Source organism: Leptonotus elevatus, chromosome 2, assembly GCF_054856555.1.
Source record: "Leptonotus elevatus isolate MCC_2025b chromosome 2, RoL_Lele_1.0, whole genome shotgun sequence".
Taxonomy (NCBI): Eukaryota; Metazoa; Chordata; class Actinopteri; order Syngnathiformes; family Syngnathidae; genus Leptonotus; species Leptonotus elevatus.
In genome coordinates this window covers 27,170,984-27,193,893 of record NC_141240.1, presented here as the reverse complement: position 1 = coordinate 27,193,893, position 22,910 = coordinate 27,170,984, and the positions used below count along the sequence as shown (strand labels likewise).

General features: G+C 40.9%; 1 protein-coding gene across 2 annotated transcripts in view; it reads right to left on the bottom strand.

Moving 5' to 3' along the window:
* The window catches only part of LOC147179428 (protein FAM110A), a 43,760-nt gene that overhangs the window by 5,999 nt on the left and 14,851 nt on the right, over positions 1 to 22,910 (bottom strand). Inside the window, exon 1 of one of the 2 annotated variants that reach the window (XM_086070287.1) lies at positions 7,433 to 7,606. The exons of the other annotated variant lie outside the window; for it this stretch is intronic. The gene's annotated coding sequence lies outside the window, so the exon portion shown is untranslated. Of the gene's footprint in view, positions 1 to 7,432; positions 7,607 to 22,910 lie in introns of those variants that run through there. 2 annotated transcript variants of the gene reach the window in all.

The window sequence follows — 22,910 nt, the reverse complement described above, 5'->3', positions numbered from 1 at the left end:
TTTTTAAACGACTTTGCAAATCTTTTTGCCAAAATCATGCTGAAATATGATTATATTCTCTTTATGGGGGACTTTAATACTGACGTGTGCTGTCCTAAGAAAACAAAGTTGAGTTTAGTTGAGTACTGTTAATCCGCGTTGTCACTTGCTCTTCTTGCCAATCACAGTGATCAAATGCCCCCGACGCCGATACAACATGTCAAATTTGCTGGAAAAGCCCCCTCCCCTACGTATTCCAACTCAATTCGACTTTACGACAATAATTTATACACAGATCAGACGTTGCATGCCATCGGCCCAACGCTGTCTTGACTCCCGACGTCGTCGGATTGGTGCATCTATGCCTTTAGAGACAGTAGTTTGGCTGACGTTGAGAGGCAAAGTGTTACAAATATTTCAGTCAGATTCAGAACTTTGGGGTCATTTAACTTGGAACCCTCAAGTCTGATTGGTTGAGTGGTAACAAAGAATGACCTTTGGCACTAGTTAACCCGCTTGTGGTGTGTTGAATTTTAACGTTTACATTCTCATGGTAAATAAATTAGGCTGCAATATCTGTAAAAACACAAAGCATAAATTAGAAACCTTCACTGGTCCTGTATCTTACATAGTAGTGTTAAAATTGAGACGGGAAATCTACACGTTATTAGGATATGACTCAGTTCATAGAAATTCACTCTGGAGAAGGACTCAACCAGACAAACGTGCGGTCATTGAAGCCGCAGTCACCTACGGTTTAGTACGCTACAACCTTGTCATTAACCTTAAAAAAAGAACCTTATGCGGACCACATTTAGCATCTTTTCATGTCCCAAAAGAAAAACTTTTCTTACTTTGTAAGAATGGTGCATATTTTCCGGGTGTTTGTCACTGGTCGCGGAGATGATGCAAATTCTTTGGCACAGGTTGTAAGTCAGTGGGTTTTAAAAAGCCTGTGTTGTGCCTCGTCATTAAAAGTCCCCATCAATGCTACGACAGGCTTCCTTGCACTTACTCTTGTAAACAAATCAACTGAGGCTGCCAATAAAAAGCTGGCCAGCAGTGAGTAAAAGTGCTTGGCAGATATGTGGTGTTAAAACAATCCCTATTAACATGTACGTGTAAAAATAACTGAAAATGGCAGTAGTGACATTCCTTTGTAAAGAAACAACACGCACCAACTGCTTGTATTCGCTTATCCAAAAGTCTCTTTTGAATTTCAAAATTATTATTTTTTACATGTATGTGTTTCAACTGAATGCTATAGTAGTGCAGTATAAATACAACCCCTTTGCTTGAAAACTGTTAACAACTCATGAGTTCTTGTTATTATTTCACATTTTGTGTCCAAAATGCAGTTGGCAAGTAAACAAATAGCAAAAAAAAAATGGTGTGCCTCTGACGAGGGGAAGAAAATAAACCAGTAAAACATTTACATACATACATACATCTGCCTACCTAGAGAAGTCATCAACATGCAAATATTGTCGTAACAAAAGCAGCTATTCTCATTCAACGGCTCGTCGTTCCAGGTCGGGCAGCTAAATGGAAAATGAGTGTGCAAAAGCAACGTTCACCCTCTCAATCCTTTGAATAGGGGCAGTCTGCTGTTTTAGGGTGGGTGAAGTTGGGCAAAGCCAAGAAGGGCTCCGGCAAGAGTTGTCAGGCCACAAGTATTTTACCTTACTCTTGGTGCGACTTTCACATGCTGTAAAAAGTTTGAATCCCCAAACAACAATTGAACTCCCCAAAGCACAACAGGTCTAAAAGTCCCTGAGTGTGAGTGGGAACTCGACTGAGTTACGGATAACCAAGAAAACAAAATCTCCGCTTGTCTGCTAGTCCATGTTTGCCTCTGCAGTCACAACAGACGACGCCTCCAAAAAAGACAAACGCGCCGCAGGAACCCACCACAGCCACAGACCGAGGAATGACATTTCATCATGGAAACTTGTGCGACTCCACGGTCATGCAATTATTATGAACCACACCATCTTTAAAACATTTTTTTCCAATGATACGTATTCAAATGTAAGACTACGACTTACAAATATGTATGACCAGATATAGACAGTGTGGGGAATTCATGATGGGCACAGCTGATTTTGGCTAACCTGGACCTGGAAACAATTTGCCACTTCAAAATTTCTCACACTTTAGTTTCAGAGTGGCTCAAGAAGTACGGCGGAAGGAAAAAGTATTCAAAGACTTTTGAGTTTCTTATATTTCTTCATAAAATGTATCTTCAAAGGAATTTGCCGCAAGATGGCTGCAAGAGCACACGATGCATAATGAGGTAACAAAAGATACCTGGAGTGGCAGCTGAAGCCTTACAGAAATTACTGGCACATGCCAACATCTCTGTTGACAAATTTACCATAAGTAAAACATTAAACAAAAATGGGGTTCATGGGAGAACACCAAGGAGGAAGCTGTCTCTATAAAAAAAAAAAACATGGCTGCACATTTGAAGTTTTACAAAAATAAAACAAAACACTTGGATGCTGCAGAGCATTATTGGGAAAATAATCTGTGGACAGATGAAAGCTGAGTTGAAAGTTGAATTGTTTATCCCAACTGTGAAGCATGTTGGAGTATCATTTTTATGGCTGGGTGTGCTTTGCTGACTCAGGACCTGGACAGCTTGCTATCATCAATGGAAAAAATGACTGCACATGTTTATCAACATACTTTGCAGAAGGGCGCGAGGCTATCTTCCACCAGTTGAAGCTCAACAGAGGACACAAATTAGGGATGTCCCGATCCAATCAGGTGATCGGAAATCGGGCCCGATCGCGTGGTTGCTGACTCGATTGGAATCGGACGTTGTCTCCCGATCAGGACTTGGAAAAATATATGAGGTTATTTTTTATAACTTTTTATTCAATCTGGAGTTGGGCGGTAGCACAGAGTGACACTTCATTTTTCCACACAGTGCGTGCGGCATGGCGTCACTTTACTACAGTGACACTATTAATGCCAAGGAGCGGCGGGGCTAAACAAGGAAATGCCGCCGAGGTATTTGGAAGTCGATGATAATACGTTATTATCATGTTTAATGTGGAAAGTGGAGACGGTGCGACTTGCACTGTGTGCAATGTGAGCATTTTGTGTGGCGGAAAGAATATATAGTAGATGCGTTGCTTCCCCGCTGCACTTCATTGACGTGCAGTCAAGCAGCCCCGCCGCCATTAGACACTGGCGACTTGGACTTGCTTTGTGCTATCCCCGGCGGGTCCAGCTGCGGGCGCACTTCGTTGCTTACCCGCGAATCCAGCTGCGGTGCCTGCGCCGGCAACGGCGACTCTGGAGTACATGGAGTCCGGACGCCCTTTGAAGCGAGCCCGGTGCCTAGCCTAGCCTAGCGCGAGTCCGAAGGGTCGGACGTCCTAGTGGGACGGCCAAATCCCGCCCGGCCCGGCAGTCTAAACTGGTGCGAGTCCAGCTCCAAAGCCATGATATGGTAAGATGAAATACATTTTGTTTGCTTGCTCTTCAAATGCAGCCTTTTATTTGTTGTGAAGTTGACTTGTTTCACACACACATATATACAGTATTTTTTCTTCCTCAATAAAACAACACTAGGTTAGCCCATCAATTTGTGTTAAGTAGCTTGTTTTATAATGGCTACAGTAGGTTATCAAAAATAAAGCTCTTGTGAAAAATGTATATACTGGTAACCCTTTGAGTAACTCATAGATGTGCCAAAAAAGGGGGGTTTAAATGGTTTACTTAGTTTAACCACTGTCTACTCACCATATAAAAGGTGTTGGGGTAGTTTTGTTTAAAATAATAATAATAATAATAATAATAATTCTCCTTAATAAAAAGGTATCGGATCGGGACTTTGAATCGGCCGATCGCAAAAGGAGGTGACTTGGTGAAACCCCATTCATCCATGCCAGATAAACATTGCCAGACATGAACAAAGTGCATTCACGTGCACGTGTGTGCGTTCTGTGACGCAGGATGTCCTGTCGTATCACAGCGGCCGTGATCTCGATGGACATTGCCCACAGATTGTACACAAAAACAACAGAACTTGAGTTAAAGAACAGCCATTTTTCGACAGTGGAAAATTGTGGGAAGAAATGAGGACCTGTTTAAAAGCAAGTCTGGAAAGAAAGTTCACCTTTCAAGGTCCAGGAAAACAGCAGGTAATGTCTGTAATAGTATGCATGTGATGTTGTCGGTGTGCTCTGGTAATACTGGTGGCGCCAAGAGCCAGCAAACTCTTCTCTGCTGGCCAAAACACCATCACAAGTGCTGACCTACATTTACGACCTCAATGTGCGACTTGGCACTTTGAATTGAATTTGAACACGCATTGTTGTGCAACGTGATGACAAATTCTTACACCACATGCTTGTAACCTCAAAATGTCAGGTGTTGGCCAATGAGCCCGTCCGAAATTGAGGACCCCCGCGCTGGATTGAGTCAGAAGCTTATCTGCTTGTTTAGACAGATGCTGAACTTTTAATGTGACGCATGCAACGTTACATGACTTTGGAGTTTATGACAACGCGTTAGCTGGCTGACTCACAGGCTAAGTTGATTAGCTGATGAGCACGCAGCGCCGGAGACGGCACAGCTTCCGGTTTGAAGTTGACAAAGAGCTTGAAGGGAGAGTTCAAAAGGTTATCAGCCACTCCCTCTCAGGGCGGATTTAGGGATCTGCCAGCAGAGCTAATGAAGACAGAGCGGGAGACTTAACAGTATTCAACCTGCATTTGAAGATATCGGCTCAATCCGTGTGTGGCTGGGTGGAGAACATCACCCACGATCCCACATGCATGACTGTGCAGTGTCTGGACTACACAGTTATGCAACTATTTCGCACAAGGGTTTAGTCAACTGCAAGAACGAGTGAACCATGACGAGTCCGTTATTACATCTTTATATGCCCCCCCCCCTCCCCCCGTCCCGGCCGGCCTTATCACCTCTATCCACCACTGTCCTCTTAACCCCCTCCTTTCCACACAACCACCGTATGTGTCCCCAAGAAATATTACACAGCCACGCACAATTACACCCAGGGGTTGCAGGTCTGATCTCATTTTTGTTGCACGCCTGCCTCGGAGCGCACCCATTTTTCAGCGCTTGTCAGGGGGGAGGGTTTTGACAAAGGAGGTATCAAAACGGAGCAGGTGGCTGAAGAAAACGGCAAAGGTAACATCAGACATTAGCGCATGTTGGCCAAACCGGATGAAAATTGTTGGTTCACAAAAGAAGAGATATCGTGCTTCCTCACAAGTTGAGACTTTACAAAATATATAATTAACACCACTGTTGTTTATTTTATTCCCAACAGCTTGTACATTGATTGCCTGCTACATGCAATCATAGTACTAATACACTCTAAAAATGGATTGGTTAAAAAAAAAACGACCAATCTAGTAGGTCAAGCTCATATTGGCTTGATTAACCAATAGATTTATAGCCATTGACCATTCCGGGTGGTTACAGGCATACTATTTTTTGGGGGTTAGCCAAACAACCAATGAAATTGGTTACAGTGGAAAGTAAGTCTTGATAGAACACTTGGAAAAATATTTATTGTATCAATTTATTGTATTCTTAATGTATTTATTAATTATTATAAGTGATTACGATACAATATATAAATATAGTGTTTAAAAATGGAAACTCGGCGTGATCAGCTCAGTGACCTAGTGGTATCTCCCCTGAGACTGTGAGGTTGTGGGTTCGATCCCTGGCCGGGTCAGACCAAAGACTATAAAAATGGGATCCATTTGCCTCCCTGCTTGATACTCAGCATTAAGGGTTGGAATTGTGGGGGTTCGATCACATGATTCCCAAGCGCGGCCCCTGCTGCTGCTGCTCACCGCTCCCTTAGGGGATGGGTCAAATGCGGAAAATGAATTTTGCCCCACTTAGGTGGGTGTGACAATCAACCTTAAACACAGATTAACCAATTTCTTGGTCAGAATGACCCATTTGTATCGGTTGGCCCAATCACCAATATATGTTGGTTGAACACACCTACCATTCTAGAGTGGTTGTTTTAACCAAAGGATCCGTCGGACACATAACTACCAGCTAGATTGGTCAAATGTAACCTTTTGGGGGGGGGGCAATTTGACCAATTTGTTTTAGGGTGTATACGTGTACAATTGTTCACATTCACATCTATATACAGATTAACAGTATTTATTTATTCATATAATGTTAACTCACTGTTGCTCTTATTTAGCCCTGCCTCATTGCCTGCTGTTCTAAAGCTGGACATGGGGAATTTTTTTTTACATATTACACATTGTTGCTGTAAAACGTGAAATTCCCCATGATTGGATTAATACATTCAGTCAGTCCTAAAACGTCAACCATCATAAAGTGGGGATACCAAAATGTTCACAAAAAGAGAAAATCAGCAAACACCGGATGCCACAACTACAAATGCAATTTCTTTGGATTAAGCCTGAAATTACTCTCTTGCACTCTTTGAGCACATTCTAGACAAACACATGAATACATACACATATCATAACACGTTTTAAGTCAGTGAACTTCTAGCTAGCCAACCACATGAGTAAAAGGGAGGGTATTCTCTTTTTTTGCTATTTGTGGTCAAAGCCAAGCAGGTTTTGATGCAATCTATTATATTGCTATCATCTCTTGCATCAAACTGCTCATTCTTCACGAGACCGAAAGCAGCGGTTTGGATGGCAAACTCAATTTTTGTCACGGACCTCATTGTCCTTACAGTTGTACTCAGAGGGTTGCTATGACCAAGAAACCATATAACATCATACAAATCAACCGAGCGGTGATTGTTCGCTCCAAAAACGTAAATGTATATTTGGCCTTGAGCTGAGCATCATATTATGTACAGAGTACACAAAAAATTGACAAACTAAAGTCAAATGTCAATGACTCTTTTAACTACAGTATTGTTCTGTCTATTTTGTAAAAGCGTTTGGCAACAAAAAATGCAACATCTCATTGTTATTTAAAGTAAAATAGACTATTTGCAATGTTGGTATATATTTCATCAAGAAACAGTAGATCGAGCCCGATCGAGCCCCTCGGGCCTTGTGCTTGCTAGGTAAGTTAAAGTAAGGTAGGTAAGTTGCTGGAGTCTTGAAAAAGCCGGTTTCTGTTTACTTTACCAAAAGCCTCGAGCGGTATTTGAAACATCAGATACGTTTTAAGGCACAGCAGCTCACCACGTAAAAGTGTCACAGCTGAAAGGGAGTTAAAATAGAGCAGAGATGCTAAATGTTTCAATTATATTTTTAGACCGGCATTCCAACTTGGGAACAGCCGCCTCTCTTATTGCAGGGTTATGTTTGTTACTCACACGACACCATTAGCAACCAAAACACTTAACTTTAACACGAACCCTCCTCCTTTAAAGTACACACATACACACACAACCTATGTCTACACACCAGTCTGTGGCCAAACAGGACACAAGCTAATGTTTACTTACAGGATGTCAACGACTCAGCGACAAAAGTCCCAAACGAGGAAGCCACCCGAAAGCAACTTCAGCTTCCCAAACAGTCGCAGGGAACTGATTGGTAGGATTGGAAGCGCGGTGACTGTGCAGGTGGCGTGTGTAAGGATGAGATTCCCTTTTCCTCCCACGCAGTCAGGCAGGCTCCGCCCACTCTGTCCAAAACCAGGAAAAGAGGTTGAGAGAAGGGGCAGGAAGCTTTTGTTTGCTCTGTCAGGAGAGCGTCCAAGAATTGGTCATAGGTCATTCTGTCTGCTCTTTTCCTTGGCATTTACATCTCACACGCAGGCATGAACCAGGAATGGACACATTTAAAGGTTGAGTGTGACTAAAGCGCAGATTTCCGCAATAGGCAAGTAGATACGTTCCACACAACAATCCGCGATGCGTTGGGGCCGCCGTCTGTCAAGAGCGATATGGCGGGGAAATGCTGTGAAAATGGAGTTTCAGGGTGCAGACAGGACCACATTAGTTCACAATGTTTTAACAGCTATATGCAATTTTACCCTTATCAGTAGGGGTGTTAGAAAAAATCGATTCGGCAATATATCGCGATATTACAGCGCGCAATTCTCGAATCGATTCGATATGTGGCCGAATCGATTTTTAAACATCCATTTTTTATGGGAATATTCAACAAAACGTCTTACTTAGGGTTAGGATTCACACATTAAGCATGGAAGAATGTTAAACAATGGAACATTAAGCCTTAATATTTTATTTCAGTGCTGTTTGTTAAATGCAGTGGCTCAGTTATAAGCCTGAATTTTTAGATAAATACATTTTCATACAAATCTTAGTGTACATGCACAAGTTTACTGCTGAGTATATTCTAAATTTGAGGGGGAAAAAATCGCAATAATCAATTTATAGATTCGCATCGGGATTAATCGGTATTGAATCGTGACCTATGAATCGTGATACGAATCGAATCGCCAGGTACTAGGCAATTCACACCCCTACTTATTAGTGTATCAATCTAAAATAGCGTTACCGTTCCCTCCAACAATATATTGAATAATCGAAATTACAATTTAAGGTCCTTACAAGATCCGTGTTTATTTGTCCAAGTATTAGAACAGCGTATATTGCACCCCAACAGGAATTGGGCCTATGCTGGACTATGTTAAACTGATAGAAGTATTGGGACAAATACAGCAAGTGATAAATCGGGGGTTTGGAATAAGTGGAAAACCACTGTTGTGCTCCAAGATTTTCAAGCTTGTCAGTGGGAAATTTTATCCATTCAAGGTCACTTATGTTGTCACGGACTTCCTTCCTCCCAATAATAATAAAAACACTAAATTGAGGGCACGTGCACAGCGAATTTTGGGCCTTTTTTCGAATTTCTGCCGTTTCCATTCAGTTTCTTTTTCGCAATTCTTGAAAATGTGAATAAAAATAGGTGGATGGAAACCCACCTACTGTTTCTACATGTCATGTAATGCAGTAATGTACTGTGAGAGCTCATCAACTATCCATTTTCACCTGATTGGTCCAAAAATAATAATTTATTTACAACAAATAGTGCATCTTTGTTAATTTATCTTTGCCAGCAATACTGTACAGTGACAGAACAATGAGATGCTCTTTTACTAGATGGCAGAAGGTACCATGTGTTTCCATTCGTACAACAAAATATGTCATGGCTTCCTGCAAGTATATCAGCCTTTTGTTCTACTAGTCAAGCCCAATTTGTTTATAAAGTCTGTACATTTGTGAGTGAATTGACACAAGGTCATGACTTTTATACTGTATGTGGCTCAATAAAGGTTGGGGAACATTTGTTGAAGTGACTCCAATTATTTCTCTCACATGGCTCAGTTTTGATATGCATGATTGCAGGGCAAGCGGGAAAAAATAATAATATCATAGATACTCAAGCCTCAATTATATGTGCATAAAATCTGATATGGCAACGTGACTGCAATGCAAGTGCTCAGATCGGTTATACCGTGTCAAGCCCGATGTCAGGGAACTGTGCCGATCAATAACCAATACACAATCCATTCGTGGTAAATTAAAGCGGCAATGCAGCTGACAAAAAGGAACCCGGACATGCTTTTGTGATACCAAAAATATGATGAGAATTATTCACTTATCTCTGTCAATGTTTGTACACAATTGGTGAGCCGTGTATTTAATTATTGTGCACTGGTAAAACATCCTGCATCATTTACGGTACTTTCACTTCCACATATAACCGTAAATGAAGACATTATTCAACAGCAATGAAAGGTGCATGCCAGTAAGTGAGAAAGTTAAGTGGAAATGCGATAACATCCACAGTATAAAGTAGGTGTAGTCGAGGATATCCTGTCATTCCATAACATGGTTGGCAAAAATAACAGCACCGGAAACAGCTTGGAAAAGATTGCATGATCATGTAAAGCCAAAGGGAAATTATACATACCGCCACTTGTTTTCATCACTATACGTAATTTATTTCTTGCACGTGTTGGCTGGGCTGCCCTCGCAAAGCAAACATGAACAGGCGTGCTTATTTGAAAGGACTCGGGTACACCAGGGCGGGGTGCACCAGGCCAGCCTCCCTGTGGTGCGCAGCGAACACACTAAACACACACGACACGCATGGACGCCGACCTGCACGCGCACACAGCCACGGTCTCAAAGGCAAACATACACTCGGGCATTGGTGCGTCATTCTCTGGAGGCCGCGGCGGGGAGCGGACTTCCACTCAGGCTCCTCACACTCAGATTGGCAGCTCCGGGTTCAAAAATAAACCAGTGTGGATGTGGACCACCCAATAAATATTTCAGCTGGGTCAACACATTCTGACACCATCTTGAGCTTCATCTCCAAAGGGAATCCCTCTCACTATAACTTCCAAACCTTCATTGCCTTCACTCACAAAAATACAGTGGAACCTCGGAGTTTGAACGTCTCGAAACTCGTACAAATCGGACTTCAACCCAAAAAAATCAGAGTAAAAAATGTCTCAGTGTTTGAACTAATTTTCGGAGTTCGAACACCCAAGCAAAGCAAGCTAAGCCGAACGCACCTTGAAAACGGGTAGCCAAGCGAAGCCGAGCAATGCCGAATGCTCACGTTGCGGTAGTTGAGACGATGCACTGCTCATTTCCAGTTAGATCGTGAATACTCCCGGAGGTGCTCCATACTCAAGAGTGCATTTGGATTTTTCCACGAGAATTTTTTTCGCCATGGATCCAAAGAAAGACAAGAGTGCCAGTGGAAGCAAAGAAAAACCTACAGTGCTACGAACCACAGTGGAATTGGGAAGATCATCACGCAGTTGTAAGTACTGTGACTACTTCGGTAAATACTGGCACGAGGACCCCCCTTAGCTGTTCAACAACGTGCCTGACGTTAAACGCACGCAAGGACCGCTTAGTAGTCTAACAATATGCCCAATGTAAAATACACAAACTCAGCACTGAACTAAAGCTAGCATTAACATAGCATTTATCATCCACTGATGCAATCACACCACAACAACAAAAATTAAATATGTTTTATTGTTTTAATACTGTACTGTACTGTACTGTACATGTAAAAAACATAAATAGAAATTAAAATAGGAATTCTGTTTTTGGAGCTTGGGAACGGATTAATTGCATTTACATTATTTATTATATTATTATTATATTATTAAAATGTTTCCAAGGTTGAACAATTCAGATTTTGACCACTTCACAGGAACGAATTATGTTCAAACTCCAAGGTACCACTGTATAGTAATGGCTACTTTTGTTGAGACAGCAGGTTTGTTTTATTGTTTTCGTCATTTTTTTCTTTTGGACACATTATTACAGGTTACATTGATCACATCATATAATTTGCAACATTGACATCCGAAAGAAGGGCTGACGGGTAGAAGCCATGGCTTATTAGTAACCCATCCCCATTGATTCTTACCATACGTATCAGTCATATACATTGATTATGATGGTCATTGATTCATATCGTTATAAATCCCAGACTTAAGTCTGCACACTCCTCGCTCAGTTTATCTTGAGTAATGTCCGTGTGTAAGTTGCAGCTAGTACCAATCATTTGGAATTGGTAAATCGGTTCCCGGACGCCACCAACAGGCCCACCCAACCAGGTGAACAGCCAAGGTGAGCGCATGCTCGTTCACCAGTAGCATCTTTGCTGACTTTGGATCAGCGTTCACACATGTTGTGGCTTCCAGAAGAGTAGATCGGCTTGCATTCTGCCCATTGCGTCCACAGCAATGTTCACTCCATTCTGATCAGTTCAGCCACCGGCCCACCACTGTTGCCAGCATCCAGTTGATGCTTAGATCTTGATACTCCTGAGCGCTCACCAAGGCCAGCCCCCGCTAGCCGCATCCCGAAACAATGTTCACCAACCCATTGTAAATATTTACAGCAGATACATTGCAGCCACAACCTTATCACGACAGCCTTGCATGTTGCATCAAAAGTCCAAACAGAAATAGAACCAGACAATGTTTACATTCTTACAGGAACAGCAATACATGTTATCAATGCAAGTGTATAAACAAGAGTTAACCTTTGCAGTGTCAACAAGTAATCATATGCTATATTTACATTATTCAAATCACAACAGCTCCAGTTTTGAGTTAACTAGTAATATGTTACAATAATTTAATTTGGGTAAAATATAATCCACAATTTAATGATGTGAGTTACTGATTGCAGTTATTGTCTCGCAAACTCCGCCAATTCTTCCACTCTTTTCACGATCCGTATTTTCTTCTCAGAAGATGGGTCTTCTTTTGATTGAATGAACATCCGATAGTCTTTTGTCCATGTGTTCTCGAGAAATCCATTCTTTCTCAATTGTCGCGCCCTTCCAGCAATGTCAGCATTTCGTTTTGTGAGATTTTCATTGACGTAGACATGTTCACCTTTAAGCTTGTAGCTATCTCTCAAAAAAGCAATCTTTTTCTTCCTGTCAACAAACCTGATCAGAACTGCCGGTGGTCATGTCCCCCCAGTTGGAAGCGAAAAGCATATCTGAATGTGCGCGGGATCCACAATTAATCCCAAATCTCTGAGTCGAGTTGTTACTTGCTGTTCCACAGCTGTTCGCTGATGCTTGGTCAGAATCAACTGCACTAATGCTGGCCGCAGCTCTCGCCGGTTTAATCTGGATACCTGTAACTTTGCCACTGGGATGTCATTTTCAGATGACAGCAAGTGGCAAAATGGCCGCAACCTGGGATGGAATAAATGGGTGGATTTTGTTGCTTTATTCATATTCCACAAACACAATATTAATCAGAATACAATGTTTAGACTAATAGGGGTGCATTTAACATATTAATGTGAAGAAAACTTTTGGATTGGCTTGCCCTTTACCAGGTCAATATTTATGGCTATGGGGTAAACGAAAAGGGTATAGTTGAACAGAAACAAAGAGAAAACAATTACTGCATATTCTTTAAAAAAAAAGTGGGATGATGTGCCATGAAGGGCATTTGACATAAAAACTGCACCATACAAATCACGCAACTCATGACTTAATGTGATGATCGCTAATGGGACAAGCGGAGGAGTCACAAGATCTGCAACTTTAAAAATCCAGAATTTGACCTTTAAGGAAAATATGATAGAAAAAGAATCAAAACTCTAAAACAAAAAAGGAGACGTGAGGAGAGACCATTCAGGTTTTACACAAAATGTTCTTTGTATGGTATGATCTTATTTGCTACTAATTATGACTTAAGCATAGCGATTCAGCTCAAGTGGGGCAACAACACCTCATTTGTCCAAAGATTTTTCTACTTTTTTTCTTCTTCCCCTTAGTTGGGCATAGCAGCAAACACCATATCATGCACAATATTGGGGGGTGGGGGGAGGATTATTTTGCCAACAGTGACATCAAAGTAGCTGGCCAACATTTTCTCCTTTCACGGTTGGATCATGTGATGTCAGCAAAGCGTCACACACATTTTTCTCTCAAATTTCGTGATCAAAATCAATTTGGACTTTTGGAAATACAACCAGGTCCAGAACTTGGAACTGATCTCTTAAGTCACAGCAAGCAAGCTAGACACATGGGCAACAAAAATCCAACACTATTAATGCGAGCTCCCCGTCCACAACATCAGTAAGGACATTTGATATTTAAAAAATTGTTTTCTCCATCCATCCATCATCTACTGCTTATCAGGGGTCGGGTCTCGGCGGCAGCAGCTTTAGCAGGGAAGCCCAGACTTCCCTCTCCCCAGTCACCTCAACCAGCTCCTCCGGCTAGATCCCAAAGGGTTCCCAGGACAGCTGAGAGACATAGTGTGGATGCCTTTTGACTCAGCTCCTTCTTCACCACAACGGACCGATACAGAGTCTGCATCACAGCAGACGCCGCACCGATCCGCCCTTCTTAAAAAGAGGGACCACCACCCCGGTTTGCCAATCCAGAGGCACTGTCCCCTATGACCACGCGATGTTGTAGAGGCGTGTCAACCACGACAGCCCCACAACATCCAGAGCTTATAGGAACTCTGGGCGGATCTCATCCATCCCGGGGGCCCTGCCACCCAGGAGCTTTACAACCACCTTAGTGACTTCGACCCCAGAGATAGGAGAGCCCACCTCAGAGTCCCCAAGCTCCCTCCTGTTGTTTTCTTTTGAATGTAATTGCCACATAATCTTGGTATTCCTATAATCCTGCAACTGATCTTCTTCTATTTAAGATTCTATTCCAAGATGGCCTCTCACTTTTTGTCCCAAAGCTCATATCAACACTCTCACCTCATCTGCATGCTACACGGTCTGAGCGCCTGGGGAGAATTCTCTCAACATAAAGACCTTGTGAGAGCTCCAGCCGGTCCCTTAGGCGGTGGGAAGGCACCCCCACGAGAGTGCACGCCTTGGCTGGAAGCCATGAAAACGAAGCGGCAGGTGGATTAAGAAGGTTACACAGAGTGTGTGGTGCTCACTGCTTAGGCCAAACACTCCAGGATCCAATTAGAATCTCTGAGCCTTCATCTGGAGACGGCCGCTAAAAAAGGAGGATGAGGTCACACGAGATCGAGAATGATTCTCCCTCGTATCACGCGCCACTACTTGGTATACGCACAGACATACACGCATTCCACGAATGCAACACGTCTCACATTACTTCTCACATTTCACTCATGCCCAGACAGGCCTCATCTCGGTCACCCACTGGTGACAAGCTCAAACGTTCCATGCTTGGATTTGCCAATTTGACTTGGACGGTTATGCTGATGTGGATGCACACAGACCTGTTTAAAATTAAATCTATCTATTTTCACTATGAGCACTGTTGTTTGGAATGAGTATGTTGACATTCCCATACCTCAATGTGGGGTAAGTGAGGCGAGCAAATATTCTGGGCTTGTTTAAACATTAAAAGTTCTTGAGGGCACCACGTGACTTGTTTCTAAGCCCCCGGCTGCTCCTGTGACACAAGCAGCGGATAAGCAAACCATTCTGAGAGAAGGCAGCACAAATACGGCTATGTTCACACTTCAGATCTTGGTATTTTTATTGACTAGTTTTTTCCCGACAGGGCTCGGGGTATGAGACCATTTTAAACTAAAAAGGAGGGGGGAAATGTGTTTGTGGTGGTGTGTTGGTTGCCGCAAACCTTGGAAAATGGGTCTAAACATTTCCGAAAACTCGCCTGTTTGAAAACTGCAGGATACACAAATATGCATGTTCTATTTTTATTTTTGACATTTACAAATACATCACAAACAAAATACAGCACAAACTTTACTGTATCCAGATGGGTTGCATTACCTACCAACATGTTCATTCACATTTCACATAGACGCTCACAAAGTGTGCGCCACCTACTGGCCTAGCATGCATATAAAAGCATCTGTGTCAACGGAGATCTTTGTGACAAAATTGTCGGTACAGGAAAATGCAAAGGGGGGAACATATCCGTTTCCAGTAGGTTATTGTTTGCGTAAGCATTATTTTGCTGTCTATTCTTACCCTCCAAATGAAACATTATCAACTAGACCCCTAAAGCTTCCAACCCACATCAGCATTAGTCACCAGATGATGTCATTCAAGTCTTATAATTTCATGTATTTCGTTAAAAACATTTGGAAAGAAACGATAAGTGGTCCGATGACAGTAATTGTATTGCTCAAAGTATAAACATTAACATGACTGTGCTACTTCATGCAGTGGCGCCATCTTACAAATGAGCCACTTCCTAACGAGGGATGGGTGATTAATCAATTCTATCGATTCATTTAAGTGTATTTGTCAGAAAAAAATAAATAATCTAATTTGTTTAGCAGCTTCCGTTTCAATGTACGTCAAATTACAATGTTAGTATGTTTACATGCAAAAAAACCTTTTTCACCAAGACGAATCACTTATTTTCCTATCAGTAAATAAAGATTATTAGTATTACTTTCTATTATTTCTGTTGACACTAATGGAAGTTAAATCTCTAAAATAAATAAATAACAGTTTCAAAGCATGTTTGGTATGAGGAGAAATAAATACAATTCCAGAAGAGGAAAAACAAAAAGCAAAACATTTTTACAATAATGTCATTTTCATTTGTTGTTATTTTTTATTTATTTAATTCAAATTCAGTAAAGAGGGGAACGCAGGTTAAAATCAGATATCTGAGTTTTGTGTGTGCGGTGGGGGGGCCCTCCGAAGATATAGTTATGCGTTTATATAGCACATAAACACATTGCAACACAGTTAGTATGTGGCAGATACACATGACACGATAACATGGACGCAAACACAGACGTGAAAAAAGAAAAAGAAAATCCATTCTGATCCATTTTGAGCTTTCTGGTCAGTGGGTCAGTAGGTCCAGTTTGGAGCTGGGTCGGGTCAATAACAGTCAAAGCGGAGGCATGTTGCTAAATAGTGTCCTAAAAACCGCCCCGGGCTGTGACGGCAAAGGCCAGAGTCTATCTTGAGCTGGGAAAGATGGAGGACACAAGGCCTTCTGGGAAAAACGACTGAAAAACGAAACAAAGTTTGGCCCCACAAACATTGTTTTTCATATGCAGGTGGTCCTTGAATTGTGTATATATTTACACCCCCCCCCCCCCCCACACACACTTGAACACTTAGAGCAACGTGATGAACATTCACATTTAAGCATAAAAATAGCAAAGGATTTCAAACAGATGCAAAACTGCCTTGTATAAGGACGCCTTAGTCGAAAATCTTACAAAATAACTATTACATAAGGGCAATTTTTCAGACCATTTTCCGCCAGAACATACATATGTTGCCGGTTGAATTCTAAATTGTATGCCTCGCGCTGCATTGGCCTGCATGTTTCTTTGTATTAGAAACACCCCTCTATTGTGGGGGGAGGGGAAGAAGACACAAATGCAAACAATGACAGCGGCTACCACATAAGAGGCCTCGGAATCTTGCCTGGAAAGGCCGTATGAAGGCTTGGTAGGAAAATGAGCATCGTTTCTGGCTAACTCTCAAGTAGACAGATAGACCAAGCCAAAACATCAAAACATCATTAGCGTTAGCCACAGTGGTTGGTTGGTTGTGTGTTGCAACAACCTGAAGTAACCTTGGGTTAATGAGACCTTAACCATGTGATCGCCCCCTGGTGGTTGGCTGAATACTGGTTGAGGAAAGATCTTTGCTAGATATGCCATTTGGAATGTAAATATCGCGGACGCTTAGTTTAATTTAATTGTGGGAGGCAGTCAAAATCGCGATGACAATTAAAATGTAATCAATTGAGTTACGCCCCTAGTTACACGTGAATGCGCAACATGCACACACAACAACGACGCAAAGAACAGAAAACTACTCAAAGGTATTATTAGATACTTTTGTTTCCTGCGGCGTTCTTGTGTAAACACAAGTCGAGTGCAATTTTGTGAATGACTTCATCCTGAATGAACCCGAGTATACGTCTTTCCAGATGAACGCATGTTTGTCCTTGATTTTGCTCTTACTCAATGAGGTAAACCAAGAAAGAGCAATTTATGGAGTTAAGCTACAGAACAGATGGGAATGAATGAGAGGAGGCAGTCATGTAACTCGTGCCTGGATACAAACTGTTATTAAGGTTTCAAGTGGCGTGTTGTTTCCATTATAACTTTAATGTAAGATCCTGTCCGCGTTGGACTGGTCGTCTTCTTTCGCATGCCGAGCGTATAAAAAGATTCCACGCTGACATGGAAACTCCTTCCTGGCCTGGAAATGTTTACAAGTGTAAATTACAAGGTGGCGTTGCCCAAGGTGAGGTCCTTGTCACACTCTTAAGCATGCTTTGTTCGCAGATGCCTGTCAGATCAAAAGTGTCTTTTCAACTTCAAACTGCTGATAAATGGCTTTTTTTTTTTTTATTCTACTAGACAACAACATTTGGTGTTTAGTGTGCGTTCCTCGCCATCAAGCATGATGTGTATCTCAAAAAACTAAGTACAAGGCCGGCACCACTATACAGCCGCAAACATCAACAACACATTGTTGAACTATGACCTCTCTGTCAGTGCCAATACTGTAAACACAATTATCTTGTAAAGGCAGTATTTGACGTCGCTCTTGTCTCGCACCGTGCGCAAGTGCACCTCATGTTGTGCGGCCTGCGTGTCTATCGACAGCCAGTGAGTTGAAAGCTTTCGGTGACCTTTCAACCAGACAGCATGTGATGCTGAGGTGGACTTCCTCTTTTATGCAACGTCGTCAGCAATGTTAAGACACCTTTTGATTTGATTTGGATTTTTTTAAACAGACTTTTGGAAAGCAACTGGACTTCGGGATGAATGGGACGTCTGTGTCATCGAACACGAGACACTCGCACAGCACAAATATAGTGAAATTTAGCGTTTTCAGGATTTGTAAGATGTTCACAGACAATTTTTACTTGTCGCAAAAATATTTTGAAAATTGTTTTAGTGTCTGCAAAGCTCTTTTGAAACCTTTTACGAACCGTGACGGAAAAAAAACAAATTAGTTACATTTGCATGCATCTGTCGCTCAGTGAGATACTGGGAACTTTTCATTTATGGATTTATTTAAATGTCCATTTTATATTTAAAACATAATATGACACTGGGAACTCCCTACACTTTTTATTAAAAAAAACAAATGCTGACATTTTTGAAAACTTTATTTACAGTGAAGTATTTACTCGCTTACTTTTTCATTTAGCCTAACAAATGCTAATGACTCTGGAAGCTTCCTGCAATTTTTGTCAGAATTTTTTTTAACAAAGCTGTCAATTCTTTATATGTTTAAAATGAAAAGAAAAAGTAATTTATTAAGAATTTTTAAGCTAATATTTTTTCTTTTACTACAAATAAATATCCGCTTGAAATATCAGTTATCGGTCTCCCTGACTACTAATAATTGGCACCGTACCGGCGTTGAAAAACTTCATGCCAGAGAAAATTAAAAAATGAAGACATTCTCTACTTTCCTCAAGTTTCCAGCCTTTGCATGAGGGGGCCAGCGTTGGGGGCTCGTCTAATGGCAAAACAAGCTGAGGAAAGATGAGCTAATGTTTTGGCAACAAGCTGTTTTAATGAACTATTTCAGCGTGACCTCAGCTTCTTTTCAGCACACAGAGGAGGATCCAGCGCTTATTAGCCTCTCACTCTTCCCATGAGAACAAACGCATGTGTTTTTGCTCAGCATGCCCTCGTTTACGTGTTAAACAGTGGAGCCAATGCGTCTGGATAGGTGTCGATAAGACCCAGGTGATGCAATAAGTGCGCTTGGCACGCCACAAATGGCCGCCTCGAGCGGTGCGTGGGGCGGATATTTATGTTCTTACATCATCTTTAGGTGGATTATTGTCAAAGCGAGTATGTCCAAATCAAGGCCCGAAAAAGTACAATGAGACTATTTGCATTGGATGGCATGATTTCATTTGGCTGGTGGTATGAACTGAGATTTTGTTTATACGCCATTTTGTTCCAACCAAGCAATAAGGTACACATATTTCCCGCGAGAAAAAACATCACTTTTGGTGTACCGCTCACATATGTGAATTTTTTTAAATCATAAATAAAAACTGTCAGCAAATGCTGTCTGGTCACATTAGACGTCATTTACTCCCTTACTCTCCTTTTTCTGCCCGATTATGTCTGCTCAGTGGAAAAATTCAAAGATCAAGTTGTTTGAGTGCGTGACGGACTGGCACAATCACTCTTCCTCTTTGTTCAACTGTGATCATGTGGAATGATGAGACTGGCAAACTGCCGTCAGATCAGCACAGAACAAACAATATGATACATTCACCTCCATTTTACAAGATTTCCTGACTGCGTTCAGCATCCATTCCTCACGGCTCTTTTAAAGGGATACTTGACTCATTGAGTCATTTTCAGCAGTAAAAAGTTAGCATTTTGTCTAGAATGAATTTGATAACATCATTATTATTTTTTTACACAATTAATACCTTTAAAAACTCTTTTTTTCCACTTGCTGTCGACTGAAGATGACATCACATGTGCTGAGGAAGTAGGTAACAACCAATCATGCCTCACCTGTAAATTGAAAAATTTGTATAAAACAACCCAGAAAGTTGTAAATCAATCGATAAAGTGGATCGGTCTATTTTTGATCCATAATTGGGTTACTTTTGACCAAACTGTTTTTAGAGTGTTATTTTTCCTGTAGAATCAATACCTTTAAAAACTCATTTTTTCCACTTGCTGTCGACTGAAGATGACATCACCCGTGCTGAGGAAGTAGGTAACAACCAATCATGCCTCACCTGTAAATTGAAAAAATTGTATAAAACAACCGAGAAAGTTGTAAATCAATCGATAAAGTGGATCGGTCCATTTTTTATCTATAATTGGGTTAATTTTGACCAAACTGTTTTTAGAGTGTTATTTTTCATGTAGAATCAATACCTTTAAAAACTCATTTTTTCCACTTGCTGTTGACTGAAGATGACATCACCTGTGCTGAGGAAGTAGGTAACAACCAATCATGCCTCACCTGTAAATTGAAAAACTTGTATAAAACAACCCAGAAAGTTGTAAATCAATCGATAAAGTGGATTGGTCTATTTTTGATCCATAATTGGGTTACTTTTGACCAAACTGTTTTTAGAGTGTTATTTTTCATGTCGAATCAATACCTTTAAAAACTCATTTTTTCCACTTGCTGTCGACTGAAGATGACATCACATGTGCTGAGGAAGTAGGTAACAACCAATCATGGCTCACCTGCTCTCTGGGTTTGGTCAGCAAACTAAGCCATGATAGGTCGTTACCTACTTCCTCAGCACAGGTGATGTCATCTTAAGCTGACAGCAAGTGGAAATATTTGTTTTTAAAGGTATTAATTCTACATGAAAAATAACACTCTAAAAACAGTGGTGTCAAAAGTAACCCATTTATGGATCAAAAATAGACCGATCCACTTTATGGGTCAATTTGACCACACTTCGGGGTTGTTTTATACAAATGTTTCAATGTTTTGACCTAATTAAAGGATCTGACCAATTTCTATGAGTTCTTTTACAGGTAAAGACCCATTTCTTGACTCAGAAATGGGTCAAATTGACCCAAGTAGAGGATCGGCCCATTTTTGACCCATCGTTGGGTTATTTTTTGCCCCAACTGTTTTTAGAGTGAATAAAGTTATCAAATTCATCTGGATAAAATATTTACTTTTTACTGCTGAAAATGACTCGATGAGTCAAGTATCCCTTTTAAATTTGCAAGCCACTGTGGTGGGGAAAAAAACTAATTCAAGAGCAAGCATTCACGTGTGAAATAATGGGGTATGATGTGAAAATAAACTTGTCTCATTATAATACAGCTTTGAAAATACTTTATTTTTAATACTTTATTGCATATGGTAGAGGCGTCTATTGGGGGCTTTACTTGTACAAATACATGTTTCAAATAATACTAAAGAATAGTTGCATGCAATTACACGCTTAAGAGTTCATGCAGCTTAAGATTGTATAATGTCGTCCATAAATAGGTTGGATCATAAAGAGGCGCTGAGGCAGCGGGTCCTCATTACTCCAGTTGCATAACAGCCCAGTCTGCTGGGCTTGGAAATATAAAAAAAAAAAAAAGAATACAGTGCACTCTTCAACGGTATTATTTGACTTCTGAAACGTGTATTATCTATTAATGCTAAGCTCTTTGAACATTATGCAAGTGTTCTAATAAACACTGCTGCTCTGCCTCTTGCGTAACTCAACATCTAATTCCCCTTTTCTGAGAAACGTGTTTTTGCAATAAAGAGTTCAAACAACAACAGGCTTTTGTTTATGGCTCCACATTGCCTTTCAAGTGCTTCCACTTATGGACTCTTTTGGTGGACTTAACTTCTGATGACGGAAGGAAATTGTTCAGGCTGCCCCTGGGGGGCACATCGTTCTCATCACTTCCTGTACGAGACGCAACAAAAAGTTAAAATGAAGAAGAAGAAAAAAAAGATTCGGCAAAACACAGACTTGATGACTGCAAGTAGAATATTTTACTCCTATTTGTGTGTGGGGGGGGGGGGGGTCTTACATTTTTGACACCTTATTTCATCCCACCTAAAGCACAAACTGTTGAGGTTGACTTATGTTGCGTTATTACAAGATGTGAAGTTGCAATTGGAATTAACTCATTCACTGCCATTGACGGCTATAGACGTCAAAAATTCATTTGAACTATTTCTATTAGTTTAATATTTGTTCCACTTTTGTTAATAAGAGTATAAAAACCTATAGAAAAAATTATTGTACATTTAGAACAGATATGAAATTTGTGATTTATCGTGAGTTAACTATTGAAGTCATGCGATTAATTACAATTACAAATTGTAATCGCCTGACACGATTTAAAAAAGAAAAGAAAAAGATTATAAAAATTAGGGGCATCAGCCGATTAAAATTTTAATAGTAATTAATCACATGACTTCACTAGTTAACTCGTGATTAATCACAAATGTTATATCTGTTCTAAATGTACAATAAAAAATATATGTTTTCATGCTCTTGTTAACAAAAGTGGAAAAAAAAACCAATTAACTAATAGAAAGGAATTTTTGACGTATATAGCCGTCAATGGCAGTGAATGAGTTAACAGTCTATACGCAAGACTGCGACCTCTCGTTTGCGCTACGTATGTGGCCATTCATTGACATCCACTGCCGATTGCACTATTCGCCACAATGCGGCCAGAGAAACACAAACACACAGTAAGTGCAGTTTTTTTTTTTTTACTTTAGTTTTCGCATGTTGTTCTTGCTTGACTTCATATCATCACATAACAACTCTCCTTGGCAAAATTGGACCACAAGCGGTGCTCAAAATAAAAGTCTAGCACACAAAGTCCAAGCTCGAAGAGCCGGGACTAAAGCGTGGTTAGCTTTGGCAGCTTGCAGCAAATGTGACTTGCGGACAGAGTCGATGGCCCCCCGACAGTAGACAAGACTTCCAGCGCAATCAACCACAACGTTCTTTTGGGGATCTTATAATAGTAGCGTACAATTCCACCACTTTGTGGAATGTGACAAAATT